The sequence below is a fragment of the Dermacentor albipictus genome, chromosome 5, assembly GCF_038994185.2.
Source record: "Dermacentor albipictus isolate Rhodes 1998 colony chromosome 5, USDA_Dalb.pri_finalv2, whole genome shotgun sequence".
In the NCBI taxonomy this organism is placed as follows: Eukaryota; Metazoa; Arthropoda; class Arachnida; order Ixodida; family Ixodidae; genus Dermacentor; species Dermacentor albipictus.
Genome location: NC_091825.1, coordinates 124,171,125 through 124,180,556, shown reverse-complemented (window position 1 = coordinate 124,180,556; position 9,432 = coordinate 124,171,125).

Below are 9,432 nucleotides of genomic sequence, written 5' to 3'. Positions count from 1 at the left end.
GAGCAATGCACCTTATCGCACATCAGTCTGGAGTGGACGCGACGGAGGCGATAAAGAGTGCGTGTTCTGGATGTCGGAAAAAGAAATGCTAAAGATAAGCAACGAATACGCACGGTTAATGACAACGTAATAATACGCACAGCTTTAGCAACGCAAATGTGAGTAGCCTCAAGACAGCAGGCGGTCTGCCTGTTTCAATTAAAGCTTTAATTGATTAATTTATGGGGTTTTACGTGCCAAATCCACTATCTGATTATGAGGCCCGCCGTAGTGGGGCACTCCGGAAATTTAGACCATCTGGGGTTCTTTAACGTGCGCCTTTAAAGAACCCCAGGTGATTCAAATTTCTGGAGTACCTCACTACAACGAGCCTCATAATCAGATCGTAGGCTTGGCACGCTCTGAGAGCATCTTGCATTATTTACTGCGTGTTCGATAGAACGTCGATGTGTAACGACTTGACGGCAGCGCTTAAACCTCAATACACGCGCCTAGGACTGTCTTTTGTCATGTTTCTGCAACGAGTGTTACTGTGCTGTCGTAGTCACCATCGTCACCTTCAGCACACACATATCCAATGCAAAACGACGGCCTCCGAAACTCCTTCACTCACGCTTTCTTGCGGCAATCGAAGACACCTTATTGAGGCACATTTGCAAATGTTACAACCCGTCGCCATGGACTATACGTTTCGAATTCCTTGGTCAACTGTGTAAATCCAATAGAGTTTCGCTTATCTGATTCTGTTATACGCATTACGTGACCTGACAATCTTCACTGCTTCCTGTTTATCTCAGTCAGAGTGTCACTTATGCACGTTTGACCACTGATCCCTGCTTACATCTTCGTATATTGTTTATGTTGCTATGTTGCTCAGTACGAGGTCGTGGGTGCGATCCCGGAGGCGGCGGCCGCATTCAGATGGGAACGGAATGCAAGAACCCTCCTGTATACAGTGCATTACGTGCGCATCAGAGAACCCCAGGCAGTCAAATTCAGTCCGCAGTCCCCCACTACGGCGTGCCTCATAATCGGATCGTGGCACAACGCCAAAGCCAAAAAACACTCGCATGTATGGCGCCTGTCGTAAGCTAGAAAAACGTTTGCCCACCGCTCTGAGCTCAACTAAATCTATTCGTCACTTCCAGGGCAAAGACAAGCACATATGCCATAAACAACGCTCCACCGCCTGGGTAACTGTAAGAATGCGAATAACAATTTAAAAGAAAAACATCAGCGTTCAGTCCGGTCCCTCGTTCCATTAACGATCCCCGCACGCGTTACGCATACACTTCCATATCTTCCATATCTATGTGCGCGCTGGGTGCGCGAGAGTGGCCTTTGAACGGTTAGCGAACATATGGCCTCGATAAAGCAGGGAAAGAGCAAGGTCTGGATAGATACAAGCGAAAGCGCCGAGGTACCCGACTGGAGATATTGGCCTGCCGACGTAATCGCGCAGCTGGACGCGAGAATCACACCCCCCTCAGCACCTGCCAACTCTTCGCGAAGTGGCTCTGCCTTCGAGGGGCAGTCTCGTTCGCCAACTTGCACTGGTCTGCTCAGACTGTCGCTTGCAGTGAACGTTTAGGGCTTCCGACTGGCACGTCTGTCGAAGATGCAAAAAAAAAGGGGAAATAGATGAAATAGGTGGGGCTATCTGAGGATCGGGTGGAGAAGGTGCTGCTAAATTCCTGTTCTTGAATGCGGCCTTTGGAACGTGCGCTGTAAGGTGTTACGAATGCTTAAAATGATTGAAAAAATAATGTGCACGCAGAAGTCCAAGATGCCTATAGGAGGCAAGGAATAAGCGCCAAATCAGCAGACTTCAGGGATTTCTCCGCCTCCTAACTTATCCATCGCCATAACAGCAGATTCGGCCATATTTTGGAGAACAACTTACTTGCAGGGCGCACAAAGTTGTCTTTGTCCGTTTCAGTATTGTTGGGGCCTCCGAAATACATGTGCAGATGCCACTAATCTCGGAGTCTGCGTTGCGCATAAACCCCCGCAGAAATTACCAAGATCAAATGTTGCGCGGTAGCCCTTTTTCGATAGTTCGTTGCAACATGCCCGAAAAAATACATCACGACAAAAGACGCCTACAATGTCTGACGGTATTTGGTTCATCCCATTAAAACAGGTCATCAGTAGTATATCACATGATTTGTTTATGGTAGTGGGACTATAATCGTTACGGAGGAGCCGCATGGTCTACAGGCGCGCTGAGCCACTTTGCTCGACATGGTCCGTCTCACGAGAAGCCGCTGCTCCAGTGCGTAGCGTGGACACCACCTCTTATCTCGTTCCAGAGTGGCTTCTGTATGCTCGTGCTTGTTTGTCAGAGTTTTCACTTTTCATTGGACTGTTGAACATAGTATGCGTTTATTGTTTGTGTGTTTCGATAAAGTCTCTTGTCTGGCGTTACAATCTTTCGGTGAAGCCGATGCGTCTGTGCCTAGATGCCATGGACACTCGAGGATCAGGTGTGCCAAGGTGTCCGGTACGCCACACATTGGGCAGTGGTCTCCTTGTAGCGTTGGGTATAGTCTGCGCATGAGTATTCCGTGGGTGTGTTAGTCTGTAGTCTTCTGAGTGTGGCACTTCTTTGTTGAGCTGTGGATGAGGTGGTGGGTACAACCTGCGTTCCAGCCTGTGATGTTGAAGGATCGCTGAGTAGGTGATGGGTAAGGTCTCTGCCCCCGCTGACGCAGCACCAGGCATCTCGAAAGTATATAGGAAGGGTTGGCCCGGCAGGTGCGGCCTCGGGCCGCGGCGTGTGCCGCTTCGAGTTCCCCTGCAGCCCCTCGTGCCCAGGAACCTACGTCACGCAGGTGTAGGGGATCGGAGTGCTGCGGTGCTTCAATATCTTTAGTGCTTCTGTCGACACGCAACCCTTAGAGTAGTTCCTTACAGCTGCTTCAGAAGCGGAAAAGAAGACAGCTGCGTCCATGCACGTGGTAGTTGCTATAGGGTGATCGCCGTCTCTTCTGCAGTCTCAGGGTTCTGTGCACGGACTGCGGCAGACGCCGGCTCTATGCCCTGAGAATCTACGACGCTCAGGGCATAAGCGTTTCTTATGCCTTTTTTTTTTTACTTTTACTTGCCACCTTCTTCCTTCCTTTCCGCTCGGCTATCGATTTCTCTCCCTTCTTTTACGCCCCCCTTCCCTTTCCTCGTGCAGTGCTGTTGAGGTGACCTCGCCTGAGAATCAGTTACGTCGCTGCACTTATCTCTTCACTCTTCCTAAAAATCACTCACACATACGGGTATTTGGCTGCGTCGGTGTATCTGGCGTCCGGATCTTGCCTGTGTCTTCGCCGTAGGGCATTCACTTGGGCTTGTCTTCTTTCCTTGTGGTACGTGGGTCGCGTGTTGCATGGAATCGGTGCTATGGACAGAGATTCGCGGATGTTTGGAGGAATTTTTTTCTTTTCGGTCCGTAGTGGCATAAAGGTTCCACCGTAGCTCATCCGTTGCAGCACTGATCTTCCGGTGGGCGTGAGCTTCAGTCGGCATAACTGACTGGCTTTATGAGCTTCAGTTCATAAAGGGAACAGAAAGAAAGCATAGGAGCCATGCCCATTCCGCCGGATTAAGAGAAGCTTGTGAACACTTTCACAAATGTATACAAAATAACTATGTGCAAATCACCATACAACAAGTAAATCATCCTCGTCGTTTTTACTTTTATTCTGTCAGGAAAAGCACTATAATTATGATAGCTAGCAAAAGTTTCTCAGAAAGGTCGGCAAGATGGAAAAGTAAAAGAAATGCTGAAATGAAAAAAAAAGAGAAATCGCTAGATATAGGCTTCCAAACGACTCCATGCAAATAGTTTGTTAGGAGGCAGTGAGCGAATAGGCATGTTCGCGAGCTTCGCTGCGAGTCGAAGTGTGACCTGTAAAACACAAATGAGGCTAATTAACGGCTGAGAAAATTCGGTTGCATAACGCTCTGAACGAAAGCGAAGAAAAGTGACGTGCATTTTCAACCACGTAATAGTGGGGAGACACAAACTGAAAAAAAAAGGAACAAAGAAAAAGAATTTGAGATTTTACGTTCCATCACCCCGATACGATTATGAGGCATGTCGTTGTCGGGGAATTCGGGAATAACTTTTACCAGCTAAGATTCTGCAAAGTACAGCAACGTTTTCTGAATCTCGCCCCCCCCATAAAAATTGGGCTTCCGCGACCGGAATCGAACCCACGACCATGCGCTCAGCATCGCAACGCCATAGCCACTGGGATACAGCGACGGGCGTGCAAGGGCGTGGCACGCTGAAAAATAGTAAGCGGCAAGAACCGATAACGTTTCGAGCCGTTATACGTAGATCGCAGCAGATGTGCAGATTACGCATCGGGCTAGTTTCCCTTCGCACTCTGGCTCCCCTGCTGCACTTGGCCTACTTAAATTTCCCCGTTATCTGTAGCATATAACGGACTTTAGGACCTGGTGCAAGTAATCCAATCTTTTCATTTGCAACAGAACTGTAGACATACATGTAAAGTGTTATCCATGAAAGTAAATTATCCAGCAAAGTAAATCATTCAAAGCTTTCAAAAATAACATAACTACGTATCTATTGTCACTGCAGGCATGACCACTCCTTTCTTTTCTGTTGTTTCTTACAGCATTTTCCCAATTGTACATAAATGTTCAATATGAAATAACTCCCGTTTCAATGGTAACCAACCACTCTGTATTTCCATCTCGTTTACTGTTTATTTTATGCGCTGAATGTCTTGTGCTCTCGAATGGGAGCAAGAAGGGCGCAGACTCCTTGTCAGGCATCCACTTGCCTTTTGGTCTGCGCCCTAAGCAACTGTACCATACGTTGTCTGAATAAACTCTTTGACTCTAAGACTATTTCGTAATCTTTTGTTTACGTTTATAACATCATTGTACTATTTAAGTTTCATCAAGGACGTATACGTAGTAATAACTTACTTTGTCATATTGACATTTTTTTAATGAATTAGGGCATAAGCAAGTATGACGTGTCTCTTCAGCGGACATGAATGGTTGTTAATTTGGTTAGCAATGAAAAGAGATGTCCCTTGCTGTTTCGAAACAGAACCACGGTTAGCAGATAAGAAAACGACATAAGAAGCACTACGTGTTATACTTTCGACTTAACTTCAGGCTGTAGAGTATTGCTAACCTAATCTACCGCTCAACACTCAAGTGAATCGAACTTGAAAAAAATACGCTTATGAGGCCCAATAGCGACTGCCTTATATATCCTATAGCAAAGATTTTAGTAATTAGAACAGGCGTTACGAAGCATCGTCACAAGAGCTCACACTTGCGAGCTCATTATGGCTCATCAAGGTTTTCCCAATAGCCACAGGAGTGTCCACACATTCTGGTCGTCATAAACGTTTGGATACCATTGACAAGCTGCACACGCAGTTTGGGCACATGTGTTATAGCACAACAAGGCAACCTAACAATGATAATAATAGACAAAACTTCGCGCGTCAAGCTGCAACAGGGATTTGTCGTGCACCTATGGTGAATCATGGCTGCTCTATCTTTTCCTTCCTACTCGGTGGCTTCCCGAGTAGGGAAAGACTTCCCTGCTACGTTGACATCGCTCGCGCATTTGCGCAGGTGGAACAGGGGATCGTTAATGGGTCGAATAATCACCTTCCGGGGTCTCACTTACAACATCTATTAAAACGGACGCATGAATACGTCGCTGCGCACGATGAACCCACTTACACTCTACATTTCCATGCCAGTTTCCATCTCAAAAGCTGATCAATTAATGCCCGATGTTGCTCAACGTCGGTAATACGGCAAGAGCCCGCGTGACCAGCATGGCATGGCGAATGGCCATAAAAAGACAAATATTTTCAAGCAGATAATGCTCCTTCCACTCGTAACGTCCATGCTTGATTTTGTTACAAGGTTTCGCACGAGCTCCGCCGCAAATTACGGCTATGACACGCGCGTGAAGCACAGATTCACTCAACCGCGACCAATGTCCGGCTCTCCCTGCAGAAACATCGCCAACCACGGCCTTTTTTTTTTTTGGCGGTGGGGAAGCATATGCACCGCACGGCGATGTTCTGTCACTCGCGAGGTATAGCTGTCTTACTTTACGCGTGCTCTTTATTACTAAATCCTTGCAGTGTTGTGTACCTGTCATGGACGCTCTACTACATGTGGTAAGGAGCCTTCTGGCTTTTATCGAGACGCCAATAGAACAGTGATGCTGCGCAAAGGCACCTTCCAGAAACCTCCAATTAACCTGCCCTGCGTCAAATCGAAGCAAAGCGATGTAACCACGTACTTGAAAACCCCGCGATCACCTCAAAATTTGTGCCTTCCCTGGCGCATATGTTATTGTATACCACAAGATAACACGGCATCGGCTATCCATTCGAGGCGCTACAAGACCTTCCAAACTTCAGTTCTTTCCTCTTGATCTCAGATGTAGTAGAATAAGACATTTTTGCGTTTGATAGTTAATTTTGCCACTTGGCATTGCGATTGCGTCTCGGCTGCGCGCCAGCAGCATTCTACAGAATCGCTTTTGGGTTAGCTGACAACCGCACTTCGAGCAGCGCACCATTTCCTTCGCAAGACGCAGCTGATAACTATTTCATCCTCCGTCGCAAAATTGCCCCGGGGCCTTTTGCAATGGCGACGGAAGCGCCGCGGTTACGCCGTGGCACGCACCCGCTTTACAATGTACGTTAGTACGTACAATGTACGCGTATCGTACAATGTACATGTATCGTACGTGGTATAGCACCCAGCTTCAGCGGCACGTGCCGCCTCCGCAAGAAGCCATTAGACGAACACAATGCGTTTAATGCTTTTGTTCTTCTTCCTCCGAGGAAACGTTCCGCAGCCATGAGACAGGCCCGGGGGGATTGGCCCATGCCGCGTATACGCGACGGAAAGACATGCCTGCTCGAGGAAGCGGAACGACTGGATACCCCCCTGATGATTACACCGCGCCTCTTTCGTCGCCCGCGCTGCACCCGAGGGCTGTTATTTTGTCACCAGCTTCGGTACGGGAGGGACGTGTAGCGAAAAGAACGATTCGCGGCAGAAGCAGCATTCGCCCGACCCAACAGTCACGTAAGAATCTACTCGAGGACGCCGTGGTCTGGCGGTCCATGGCAGTTGCGTGTTCTTCACGGTTGTTTAGCGCGCGCCAACAAAGAAACAGGAAAAGGAAACAGAAAATAGAAAAGGAAAAGTGAAAACATATAATCAACCGTGGTAGAGGGCCAGTAGGCCGGGGACAGTTTGCACGCCATCGCATCTTAGAACAAGAACTGTGGGTGACCTTGCCGTATTGTCACTCTGTGCGCTCTCGACGCATGTTACTCGAGTATTGCGCTGTATTTGGGGGAAAGGAGGGGCGAGAACCAGAAAGCGCACGCATTCATTCGATTGTCTTTCCATCCAGGCGCCAATTAGTATAATTGATCGATACGATTTATCGCCGAGCTCGCCACAGGCGTTGGTCACATGCATTTCTCTATTGAGACACCAACGAAACGCTCGAGGCTTCTCCCCATCAGTTCTTTTTTTTTTCTCTCTCTGGGCGACAGCTCACCTGTCTTTCGAATCTTCCGAGAAGAGACAAGGTGTGCGCGGGTAATTCCATGCATGAACGGTATAGGACTCGGCACTGGCAAGGTAAAGAATGTCGCTGTCGCGTTTCCCCCCTCTCGTTATTAATACAGCGGACAGGATAGCTGCGCCGAAGGCGCATTGCGATGAATAAAGTGCTGGGTTTTACGTCTCGTGTGACGTCCATTACACACATCGCCTATCAGCGCTTCCTGCTAAAAAGCAGACTTCGTATATATTTGTATATACGCGACATGTGCAGCAAAAACTATAGCGAGTGCAATACACGTGTCCTCTTTCGCATCGAGTTCCTTCATCCTTCGCGAAACGCTTCAACAAACGCAACGGCTGTCTAAAACTGAATGTCCGTTCGAACGGACTTGTAGTATCAGGGTAATGAAAATAAAGTAACCACGTGCTAGTAAAGAGAGGTAAAGAAGAGCACTACAAACAATACACAGGAAGCTTAGCACGATAACTAATGTGGTTTGCTACCTTAGGCGTGAGAATTCGAACACAGGGGTGGGACCAAGGGAATGAATAGACTTTATTACGGAGACCAAGCTGTTGATTCCCGAAGGTGGGCTGCCACCCTCTCCCAGATAGCCGTGACCGTGTGCTGATAGTCTATAGACCTCTTCCCCAGTCATAGCTGGTCCTCGGGTCTTGGGCTTCTCAGCTGGGCCTCCCACTGATCATCTGTTGGTGCTTGGTATTTCTTTATCTTTGCCTCCCCTATTTACTTGGTCTGGGAATACAAATAGGGAGCCAAAGACAAAGAAATAATGGAAAAGAGCGCGTCCACCGGAACTCAATGACAGCCCTTTTATTTGAGCCTTCTGTCTATAGGAAACAGAGTAAGGCTTTTCAAGCCTCCTACACTGTCGTCTGTCGAAACCAGCAGCTTGTAACTCTGTACTCAAAAAGTAGATGTCCATGGCGCGCTGTTCGTCTTATGTTGACGCATGGTTGAATGGTCATTCAGAAATATCAGTATCACTCGGAAAAGTAGCCAACTTAACGCTAAAAGCGCCGCAAACCATATTATGGATGCACTATGGGAGGAGGAGGAAAGAGAAAAGAAGAAGGCAGGGAGGTTAACCAGAATAACGTCCGGTTGGCTACCCTACACCGGGGGAATGGGAAAGGGGAAAGCAAAGATCACAGGGAGAGAGAGGAGGGAAGGAAAGAAGGAAATTGCGGCAAGTGCGCTGACGCGTGTGGTTTTACAGAAACTGCCTTAATAGTCACAGGTGGTCGCACAAACCCGTAGTCCTTAAGAAACACAAAAGTGCCTTTACCGCTTTATGGGCCGACGGGCGATGGGGGCGGTGTTCCAGCAGCACCTGCACAGAAAGCGGCCGATGCACTATGAAATTCACCACGGAAATAGGACCTCACTCCGCATAATATTGAGGGCTAACAAAACAGCAGTCAGGCTAAAGGCGAAACACCCCCGATTGAGTAACTGCCAGTTATATCACATAGAAAATAAGCTGCACCTGACAGTTACTGAGTAACCGGCAGTTCTGTGCTGCAACATCGTCTCCTCGAACATTCGGGGTCAATACTAGAAACAAAATAATAATAAACACAGTTCAGAGAGTGCGCTGGTGATTTGGTTAGCCAATCTTTCCAGCTAGCATTTCTTGCCTCTACCCATGGTATGCACAATGAGGGCTACGCCACTCTAAATAAGTTTGAATCTCGTTTTTTTTCTTACGTTCATTTTAAAGATTTCGTAAACTTACGTGCATGTTTTACAGCTTTCTTGTGCATACTTTCACTTCTAAACGGAACTGCGTGTGTCTCTGAGCGTCCTTTCACTTA